The sequence below is a fragment of the Triticum aestivum genome, chromosome 6B (genome assembly GCF_018294505.1).
Source record: "Triticum aestivum cultivar Chinese Spring chromosome 6B, IWGSC CS RefSeq v2.1, whole genome shotgun sequence".
NCBI lineage: Eukaryota > Viridiplantae > Streptophyta > Magnoliopsida > Poales > Poaceae > Triticum > Triticum aestivum.
The window spans coordinates 217,023,643-217,035,846 of NC_057810.1; positions in this window are offsets into that span (position 1 = coordinate 217,023,643).

The window sequence follows — 12,204 nt, forward strand, 5'->3', positions numbered from 1 at the left end:
GACACAAATGGTAGTTTCTATAGCAACTACCATTTTACTAGCTCCATTGTAGCTGGTTTTTCTTGTGCCTATTTACCTTAATAAGTGTAAGCAAGCCTCCAAAGCTCAGCACTTAACTCCCGGTGGTTTGACCACAGTAAACCTCCAAAGTTACTGTCCAAAAACTTGCTAGCAGTACAAATCCATTTCTACTGCACCTGGATCCAAGCCCAACCGTGGTAACACTCCAAACTACCAAGGACTACATGCCAGACATCAAGTTATTGCTTAGGGTGGCCTGATGTCACAGTTCACGTGGTGACCGTGTTTGTCCGGGCGTGCAGGAATGCAAAACACGCGCTCTGCGTGCCGCCTAGCACTCTGTTGAGCGCGTGCTCGCAGCCCAGCCTGCCCGAGCATGCCAAGCCTCGCCACCATCCCCGTCTCCACTCCCTTAACTTCCCCCTGGCACTCGTCGACGCCGGAGCTCGCCGCAGCGGGCACAGGCACGGTCCGGCCAATGACACAGTGCGCGGTGCACTATGCTCGTCGTCTTCCCCCTCGCCGTTATGCTCGTCCACGCCCGCTAATAGTTCCCGCGTGACCTTCGTCATATTCCCCCTCTCTCACTGGCGTCGTTCGTTGCCGGGCGCCGTGGACAGGTGTCCTCCGGCGGAGCCCGAACCCCTCTCGCTGCCCGCCTATAAATGCCGCCACCCCAGCCCTCCTTGAGCACCCGCAGCTACTCCCACACCCTCCACAAGCCAGTAGAAGCCGTAGCCCGGCCGGGCAGGCCTCGGGCTGCCGTCCTGAAGCCTGAGCTCGCCGGCGATCCCCTCCGGATTGTCCCCGCAGCTCCAACCCCTCCCAGGCTAGGGCGACCCTGCCAGGGCCTCCGCCACTCCTCGGTGAAGCCGTTCCACCCCGTTGGAGCCCCTGGAGCCGCCCCGAGCCGCCGTCGTCTTCGTCTCTAGCGACCGCTGCCTTCTGCCTCCGCTGGAGAGGCCGTTTCCGACGCCGTCTGGTCACCTCTAGCCACGCTACGGGTACGGGCAGGTGCACCATCTTCTTCTCCTTCGACCCCCCTCTCGTTTGGCCCCAAGATCCCTCGTTGCCGGCATGTGCAATGGTGAAGCTCTGCCTCCCTCTGTTTCCCTCTCCCCCTCCTTCTGGCCTGACTAGCGGGGCCCGCTAGTCAGCCACTCAGTACACGCACGAAGCGGTACGAGTCTAGGCGCCCTGGGCTTTTACGCCTTCGACGTCACCCCCCGGTCTATTTATTTTTATTTCAAATTCATTTAAATCCAGGAAACTTCAGACAGCCATAACTTTTTATCTATAGGTCCAAATGCATTGATTCTTTTTGCATTGTGTTCTTTGTCCAAAAATCTAACAGCACCAAAAGATGGGATTTTTCCTTGATGTCTAGATTTTCTGGTAATTTTTAGAAGGTTTCTTGATGTTTTCTTTTTGTGGTTTTATTTATTTTCAGAAGAGCAAGCTTGTCTTGAGGATCACCAGGAGATTTGTGAACCTCATCAGCACTAAGACAAGCCACATCAACATTTTCATAGTGCCACTTCAATATTTGTGATTTTCCTACTTGAACTTATGATTATTCATACATTTTAATAATTGTTATGATAATTATATTCTGTTAAATGCTTGTCGTGTTAAGTATGCTTGATTTACAAAAAGTTTTAAATGAATCTTGCTGATAAGCTAACAAGAACTTAGATATGAGTAACAATAAAATGATATGGTCATGGAGGTTAATAACTAGTTTAATTATTATTCTTGCATGATGAAAAATGATGAGATTGCTAGAAATGATTCTGGTTTAAGTGAGGTTTGATCTTAACCAGAGAAGTATCTTGAGTTTATGATGGCTCCGTGGGAGCGTAATTGATTTAGTTATTTTCATGGTTATGTGATGCAAATGTTAGTGATGTATAGCATGGCATTATGACACCGGTTACTTTCACTTTAAGTTGAACCTGGTAAATAATTCAACTTGAATATGTTGTTGACTGGGTCGTGGTGCCGCTGAAACGAGTTTTTCCCAGTGCAACCACATTTGCCGGTATGGGACGGCCTTAATGCGTTTCATTGTCGTGCCTCTGGTCGGTGCCTCCATCTAGGGAAGGTTATGGGCGTGTTGTACGCTGGCCCGGTAAGCAAGCATAACCTTGTGTGCCCGTTGATGAGTTAAGTGTTTGGGTCCCAGAGTGGATCATTGCCACGACGGTGGTTTGAGGTGTCTTGAGGTAGACACGGGGCCACCCAGGACTAGCCCGATGGGGATTGAGTCGGAGTGGCCAGGAGAGTGTCATGACAATGAAGTGGTTTCGTTGGAATGTCGTTGGTCCACCCGAATGGGAGTGCGAGGCCATGGGTTCCGTAGTGTGGGTCGGGTGCGCTACCTCTGCAGAGTGTAATAATCTATCGATAGCCGAGTCCACGGTTACGGACATGCTTGAAAGCAAGGTACACCATGGGTCAACACTTAATGAATTTGCACACTAAGATTGCACTTAGGTGATGGCTGTGAGGCCATTGTGATGAGTTGGACCAGGTGTGGTCTGGTTGTGATCGCCGTAAGGATCACGGTTTGAGACCAGGTGTTGGTCAGGGTTGTGATCGCCGTAAGGATCACGAGATTGTCGTTGAGTTCTTCATGTTTGTGGTCTGTAAATGATCATGTTTGGTAAGCCAGTCCATGGGATGAGTACCACTTGAGCATATTCACAGCATGTTGGATATATTGTTGCATTGTTATTAATTGGTTAAGTATCATGATATTGTTTGTCATTATGTTTATGCTTGTTGTGAGCTTGCAAGTACATTCAATGTACTGACTGGCGTGTCATGCCAGATTTCAGGAAAGTCTCGGTGGAAGGAGAGATGTCCGAGTCTAGATCGTGTCCACATCGGTTTCCCTGTGCTATGGAGTCCCGCTACGACGTTGTTCCGCTGCCGCGTAGTTGTCATGATCGAGGCCCCTTTTATGTTTACTAAATAATGTACATATTGTTCAGCCGCACCGTGTGTGCCGCTTGGCCTCGCTAACTGTTGTAATATGAACTATGCTCCGCTAGCATGAATAAAGCGGTTGTTTTTCTGTACCAAGTTGTTGTGTGTTGCCAGAAGACAAGGTCTCTGAGCCGGGGTGCCACAATGCTTGGTATCAGAGCCGCGCTGACTGTAGGCCATGCTAGACTACACCGAGTTAATTGGACATTAGATACGATTTGTAGTTGAGTGCCGGTAGCATTTTGTAGCTGGTTGTTGCATTGCATGCACTGATGTTTATTTTTATGCTAACATGCTAATGGTTGTGAGTGTAGATGGCTCCGGTGCTGTATCCGTGCCAGTTGTAGCTGATGCCGTACACGTCGCCGCATCTCCTTCATAACGTGTGGTGTCGGCTGTACCCTCACGGTGACGATCCAGTGTATCGTGTGTACCAGGAGCGTCTAGCTGACTCAGTGTATGAGTATCACGCCGTGGTTACTCTGTGTACCAGTTCCGATTCCAGCACTTACACTCGTACTTCTCGAAGCGGCTATGCTTCTACCGCTTATCAGGCTGTCCAGTTTGCTGCATTCGAGTTACTCGTTGAGCTCCGTTACAACGAGGTTCGGATGCAGAACCACCCAGGTTTCCACTACTATCCTTCTCTCCACGATAATGGTCGTGTCCGTTTCCCTGTCATTGACCCGGAGTCTGATAGTGTAGCTAGCCACCTTTCTCGCTATATCACTGCTAGCTATCTTCTGATCTACGAGCTGGCTTGTGAGCTGAGTCGTGCCCGTACTGCTTTAGCCTCTGCTTTAGCCTCTGCTTTAGTCTCTGCTAGCTCAGCCACTACTGAAGGAAATATGCCCTAGAGGCAATAATAAAGTTATTATTTATTTCCTTATATCATGATAAATGTTTATTATTCATGCTAGAATTGTATTAACCGGAAACATAATACATGTGTGTCACTAGTATGCCTCTACTTGACTAGCTCGTTTATCAAAGATGGTTATGTTTCCTAGCCATGGACAAAAGAGTTGTCATTTGATTAACGTGATCACATCATTAGGAGAATGATGTGATTGACTTGACCCATTCCGTTAGCTTAGCACTTGATCGTTTAGTATGTTGCTATTGCTTTCTTCATGACTTATACATGTTCCTGTAACTATGAGATTATGCAACTCCCGTTTACCGGAGGAACACTTTGGGTACTACCAAACGTCACAACGTAACTAGGTGATTATAAAGGAGTACTACAGGTGTCTCCGAAGGTACATGTTGAGTTGGCGTATTTCGATATTAGGTTTTGTCACTCCGATTGTCGGAGAGGTATCTCTGGGCCCTCTCGGTAATGCACATCACTATAAGCCTTGCAAGCAATGTGACCAATGAGTTGGTTACGGGATGATGCATTATGTAACGAGTAAAGAGACTTGCCGGTAACGAGATTGAACTAGGTATTGGATACCGACGATCGAATCTCGGGCAAGTAACATACCGATGACAAAGGGAACAACATATGTTGTTATGCGGTTTGACCGATAAAGATCTTCGTAGAATATGTAGGAACCAATATGGGCATCCAGGTTCCGCTATTGGTTATTGACCGAGAATAGTTCTAGGTCATGTCTACATAGTTCTCGAACCCGTAGGGTTCGCACGCTTAAGGTTTCGATGACAGATATATTATGAGTTTATGAGTTTTGATGTACCGAAGGAGTTCGGAGTCCCGGATGAGATCGGGGACATGACGAGGAGTCTCGAAATGGTCGAGACATAAAGATCGATATATTGGACGACTATATTCGGAGTTCGGAAAGGTTCCGAGTGATTCAGGTATTTTTTGGAGTACCGGGGAGTTACGGGAATACGGGGAAGAGTATTGGGCCTTGATGGGCTTTAGTGGGAAGGAGCCAGGAGGTGGCACGCGCCCCTCCCAAGCCCAGTCCGAATTGGACAAAGGGTTTGGGGCGCGGCCCCCCTCTCCCTTCCTTCTCCACTTCCCCCCTTTCCCCCCTTCTCCTAGTTGGACTAGGAAAAAAGGAGTCCTACTCCCGGTGGGAGTAGGACTCCCCTTGGCGCGCCCTCCTCCTAGGGCCGGCCTCCTCCTCCCTTACTCCTTTATATAGGGGGCAGGGGGCACCCCATGACACACAAGTTGATCTACGGATCGTTCCGTAGCCGTGTGCGGTGCCCCCCTCCACCATATTCCACCTCGGTCATATCGTCGCGGAGTTTAGGCGAAGCCCTGCGCTGGTAGAACATCATCATCGTCACCACGCCGTCGTGCTGACGGAACTCATCTTCGGAGCTCGGCTGGATCGGAGGCCGGAGATCGTCATCGAGCTGAACGTGTGCTGAACTCGGAGGCCTCGTACGTTCGGTGCTTGGATCGGTCGGATCGTGAAGACATACGACTACATCAACCGCGTTGTGATAACGCTTCCGCTTACGGTCTACGAGGGTACGTGGACATACACTCTCCCCTCTCGTTGCTATGCCATCACCATGATCTTGCGTGTGCGTAGGAATTTTTTTGAAATTACTACGTTCCCCAACAACTACTCCACCATCTGTAGGATTTACTCCCTATATTCCTGCCAGTTCTCGATCCCCTGTTTCCCCGGTTACTCCTCCGAGTAGCTTGGGCACCGCGACTGTGAGTCCCGTTAGTGCTCCTATTGAGTGGGTATCACTCCTCGCCACTCCTGTAGCCCCGATGATTAACCCTCCACCTGCCCCGGAGGGAGAGCCCTCGAGGGAGCGTCGTCGTGTCACTTTTAACCCGGAGGTCTCAGTTAACCCCGTCAATTCAGGATCCGAGTCCGCTTCAGGAGAGGACCCCGCAGCACCTGCAGAGCAGTAGAGCTTCCGAGTATTCGCAGTCGTCAGGATGGAGTATGGATGTAGTCATATGAGTCATGATGTTTCGAGTCATGTATGAGGGTAGTTGGACCTGGCATGTTGTTATCTTTCATGTATGAGTCTATGTGTAATTATGTTGGAACTTTATTTTATTCGCCGTATTTTCTTCATCATTTCGGTTTTACTCGGATTTTTGTTGGTGGCTTCTCCCTAGTTTATTTTGAATGCTTCTCATCTCGGTTGCATTGCCTTGAGAAAATAATCATATTAGGATGATGTAGGGAGGCTGTAGTAGCAACGTTCGCGAGGGTTCTCCTGTTCGTCGTTCCGCACGACAGGCAGGACACTCACCCGAGCCGTACGTTCCACCACCTCCTCCACCGCCAAATCCGCCCTCCACCGAGCAAATTCTGCATATGTTTGAGGAAATACGAAATAATGATCTGATGGAAATATTCAGAAGTATTCAAGCTGTGGTTGGACATAATGGAAATCAGCCCGGTCATCACTCCAAGCTATCTGATTTTCAAAGGACTAAGCCTCCCAGTTTCAGTCAGGCCATTGATCCCTTGGATGCAGATGATTGGTTGAGAACTATGGAAAAGAAGCTTGAGGTTGCTCGAACTAATGAAGAGGATAAGGTTCCATTTGTAACACATTATCTTGAAGGTGCTGCTGCCATATGGTGGGAAAATGAAAAAGCCATGTGGACTACTGATGAAGAAATTACCTGGTCAAGATTCAAGGAATGATTCCGGAAATATCACATCCCTACGAGAATTATGAAGACTAAGCAACGTGAATTTCTCGCGCTCCTCCAAGGAAGTCAGTCTGTGGGAGAATATTTGCAGAAATTCAGTCATCTGTCACGTTACTTTCAATATGACGTGGCCACTGAGGAAAGAAAGATGGATAGGTGTCTTGGTGGGTTAAACCCGCAACTCCGTTGTACTCTCAGTATGTTCAATTTCCCAGACTTCAAAACCCTGGTGAACAAGGCTTTCATTGCTGAAAGGGAACACAAGCTTGTATCAGATACTAAGCCTATCAACAATGATCACAAGCGCAAGTTTGAGCCAAGAAAATAAATGCAAGCAGTGCAGAAGGTTCATACTTGGCAGCCGACTCAGGTAGCATACAAGCCCAATTGGCAAAAAAATGTTAACAAGACCACCACCCAAGTCAAGAATGACGTGCTCAACCCGATTCTAGAGAATCGTTTGCGCACCAATTCCTGTTTTAATTGTGGGCAAACCGGACATTATGCCAAATAGTGTCCCACGAACAATCAGGCAAATGCTACATTCAAGCCACAAGTCCATTATATGGAGGCATGCCCAGATCAGCACGACCTCACGGGATACATTCATCACATTTCCGCCGGCGAAGCCCAAGAGAACACCGAAGTCGTCATTGGTATGTTCCCTGTTAATAACATACCTGCAGTAATTTTATTTGACTCTGGGGCTTCCCACTCTTTTATTTCTTAGAGTTTTGTTGCCCAAAACAAATTTCCTTGTTTGCTTTTGGGCAAGAATATGCTGGTACAAACCCCGTGATCTCTAATCAGAAGCAATATAGTCTGCCATAATCTGGAAGTCAATATCAACGAAGTCCGTTTTCCAACTTCTTTGATACTTATTGAATCTGATAAGTTGGATGTTATCTTGGGTATGAATTAACTGACTCGGTATCAAGTATGCATAAATTGTGCGACCCGAGAAGTCAACTTGACCGACCGAGAGGGACAAACTACAAAATTTATTGCTCGTAGGAGCACACCCTCCAAGGAAATGGTCTTTACAGCAATGGCTGAAATGGAATTAATTCTGGTGGTCAGCGAGTTTCCTGATGTATTCCCAGAAGAACTGCCAGGCATGCCACCTGATCGAGAGCTTGAGTTTGCGATAGATCTTGTGCCCGGAACCGCACCAATACACAAGAAGTATTATCGAATGCCGTCATCAGAGTTAGTGGAGCTAAAGAAACAGCTTGATGAAATGCTCCAAAAAGGGTATATCCGCCCCAGCTCTTCACCATGGGGATCACCTGCTATTTTCATGGACAAGAAAGATGGCAGCGTCCGCATGTGTGTGGATTACCGTCAGCTGAATGATGTCACCATCAAAAACAAATACCCTCTGCCAAGAATTGATGATTTGTTTGATCAGCTTAGTGGGGCCAAGGTATTCTCCAAGATTGATTTACGGACGGGGTATTATCAGCTCAAAATTAAAAAGGAGGATATTCCCAAGACCGCATTCACCACTCGCTACGGTCTCTATGAATATACAGTCATGTCTTTTGGCCTCACCAACGCCCCTGCCTTCTTCATGCACATGATGAATAAAGTATTCATGGACTTCCTCGATAAGTTTTTGGTCATCTTCATCGATGATATACTAATTTACTCAAGAAGTGAAGAAGAGCATAAGGAACACCTCCAAGCAGTGTTACAACTACTCCATGAGCATCAGTTATACGCCAAATTCAGTAAATGTGAGTTTTGGCTCAAGCAAGTTAGATTCCTCGGGCATGTGCTATCTGTTGAAGGTATAGCCGTGGACCCAAGCAAGGTAAAGGATGTGCTCAACTGGTTACCACCGGCAACCGTATCTCAGATCCGGAGTTTTCTTGGATTAGTCGGATATTATCGCCATTTCATTGAAGGGTTTTCCAAGATTTCTAAACCCATGACAGAGCTGCTCAAAAAGGATAAGAAGTTTGAATGGACTGAGGACTGTGAGAAAAGTTTCACTAAGTTAAAGAAACGTCTGACAACTGCACCGGTATTAACCCTTCCAGATATCTACCGCAGCTTTGATGTGTACTGCAACGCTTCCAGGCAAGGACTGGGATGCGTGCTTATGCAAGATGGCAAGGTAGTAGCTTATGCCTCACGACAGCTGTGACCCCACGAGGGGAATTACCCCACTCATGATTTGGAAATGGCCGCAGTGGTTCATGTTTTAAAAATTTGGAGACACTACCTCATCGGAAAAAGGTGCCAAATTTTTACTGATCACAAAAGCCTCAAATATATATTTACTCAGCCAGATTTAAATCTCCGTCAATGAAGATGGCTTGAGTTGGTCAAGGATTATGACCTTGGAATAAATTACCATCCGGGTAAGGCCAACGTGGTTGCCGACGCGCTCAGTCAAAAGCCCGTCAGTTTAAATGTCCTATTGGGATCTTTGCCTCCTGAACTTAAAGAAGAGATTGCTCAGCTCAACCTGGTCATAGTTGAGGCTGGCTTTGCCAACATTCTAGAAGTTACCCCTACTCTTGCGGAAGAAATCCGCAAGGCCCATCCAGGCGACGCCGATCTGCAAAAATGTGTCAAGCATTCTGATTTCTCGAAGGATCTGTACGGTACCCTCTGATTTAGGGGAAGGATTTGTGTGCCCAATCAAGCGGAATTAAAGCAGAAGATCCTGTCAGAAGCCCACGAATCCTCATATTCCATTCACCCTGGAGGTACAAAAATGTACGAAGACCTTCAAAAAATATTCTGGTGGGATGGAATGAAGAAAGACATTGCTTATTTCGGGGCCTGTTGCGACATATGCAACAAAGTAAAGGTAGGACATCAGAAGCCAGCCGGACTTCTCCAACCGCTGCCAGTGTCACAATGGAAATGGGTTGATGTCTGTATGGATTTCATCACAGGACTACCTAAGACCCGACGGGGCAATGATGCAATCTGGGTCATAGTGGATACATTAACCAAGGTAGCCCACTTCCTCCCGATCCGTACCTCATATCGAGCAAATGAGCTTGCACAATTGTATGTGTACAGGATAGTCAGTCTGCATGGAGTCCCCCGAACCATTACTTCAGACCGAGGTTCACTTTTTACCTCCGCTTTTTGGTCCCGTCTCCATCGAGCCTTAGGGACGGAGTTGAAATACAGTACCGCTTATCATCCTCAGACTGATGGACAGACAGAACGAGTAAACCAAATACTCAAGGATATGCTACGAGCCTGTGTTTTGGCCCAAGGCCCGAAATGGGAAGACTGCTTGCCATACGCCGAGTTCTCGTATAACAATAGCTTCCAGAACAGTTTAAAGATGTCACCGTATGAAGCTTTGTATGGCCGTAAGTGCCGCACTCCATTAAATTGGTCTCAAACCGGAGATAGCCATATTTTCGGAATGGATCTCATGCTGGAAGCCGAAAAGCAAGTCAAGGAAATTAGAGACAGTCTGCAGTTGGCTAAATCACGACAGAAAAGTTATTATGATGCAAAGCACCGTCAGATTAGCTTTGAACCCGGACAACATGTCTATCTTCGAGTCACGCCTATGAAAGGTATCAAGAGGTTTCAGACTCGTGGAAAATTGGCACCCAGATTTATTGGTCCATTTATTGTTATGACGAGAGTGGGTGCTATGGCATATTAGTTGGAGTTGCCCCCTGAGTTGTCAGACGTGCACAATGTGTTCCACGTTTCACAATTGTGATGGTGCATATCACAGCCCGAGAAAAAGACTGATTTAACAGAAATAGAGCTGGCAAAGGACTTACCATATGAAGAGAGGCTGGTGAAAATTTTGGATCAGATGGAAAGTGTCACTCACAGTAAAACATAGAAGTTTTACAAAGTCCAATGGAAGCATCATACCGAGTCAAAATCAACATGGGAATCAGAAGAATTTCTAAGGGCATGTTATCCAGAATGGTTTTCCCAAGCAACTGAATCTCGAGGAAGAGATTCATTCTAAGTGGGGGAGGTTTGTGACAGCCTGGTTTTTGCCCTCTTTTCTTTGCCTAGTTTTCAGTTGAGTTGGTTTTAAATTTGGAGTTTTAGAATCACTTCATTTGGACTTAACCACTTGGGTACCCTGATAACCCACAAGTATAGGGGATCGCAACAGCTTTTGAGGGTAGAGTATTCAACCCAAATTTATTGATTCGACACAAGGGGAGCCAAGGAATATTCTTGAGTATTAGCAGTTGAGTTGTCAATTCAACCACACCTGGATAACTTAGTATCTGCAGCAAAGTGTTTAGTAGCAAAAGTGGTATGATAATAATGGTAGCAGTAGCAAAAGTAAAGATAAATGTTTTTGGGGTTTTGTAGTGGTTGTAACAGTAGCAACGGAAAAGTAAATAAGCGAAGAACAATATATGAAAAGCTCATAGGCAATGGATCAGTGATGGATAATTATGCCGGATGCGATTCCTCATGCAATAGTTATAACATAGGGTGATATAGAACTAGCTCCAATTCATCAATGTAATGTGGGCATGTATTCCGTAAATAGTCATACATGCTTATGGAAAAGAACTTGCATGACATCTTTTGTCCTACCCTCCCGTTGAAGTGGCGTCCTAGCGGAAACTAAGGGATATTAAGGCCTCCTTTTAATAGAGAACCGGAACAAAGCATTAGCACATAGTGAATACATGAACTCCTCAAACTACGGTCATCACCGAGAAGTGTCCCGATTATTGTCACTTCAGGGTTGTCGGATCGTAACACATAATAGGTGACTATAGACTTGCAAGATAGGATCAAGAACACATATATATTCATGAAAACATAATAGGTTCAGATCTGAAATCATGGCACTTGGGCCCTAGTGACAAGCATTAAGCATAGCAAAGCCATAGCAACATCAATCTCAGAACATAGTGGATACTAGGGATCAAACCCTAACAAAACTAACTTGATTACATGGTAAATCTCATCCAACCCATCACCGTCCAGCCTATGATGGAATTACTCACGCACGGCGGTGAGCATCATGAAATTGGTGATGGAGGATGGTTGATGATGACGACAGCAACGAATCCCCCTCTCCGGAGCCCCGAACGGACTCCAGATCAGCCCTCCCAAGAGAGATTAGGGCTTGGCGATAGCTCAGTGTCGTAAAACGCGATGAAACTTTCTCTCTGATTTTTTTCTCCCCGAGATGGTATATATGGAGTTGGAGTTGAGGTCGGAGGAGGTCCAGGGGGCCCACGAGATAGGGGGCTACGCCCTAGAGGGGGCGCCCCCTGTCTCGTGGATAGGTCATGGGCCCCCTGGCACTAATTCTTTCACCAAAAATTCTTATTAATTCCAAAAAGTGCCTCCGTGGATTTCCAGGACATTCCGAGAACTTTTCTTTTCTACACATAAAACAACATCATTGTAGTTCTACTGAAAACAGCGTCAGTCCGGGTTAGTTTCATTCAAATCATGCAAATTAGAGTCCAAAACAAGGGCAAAAGTGTTTGGAAAAGTAGATACGTTGGAGATGTATCAACTCCCCCAAGCTTAAACCTTTGCTTGTCCTCAAGCAATTCAGTTGATAAACTGAAAGTGATAAAAAAAACTTTTAC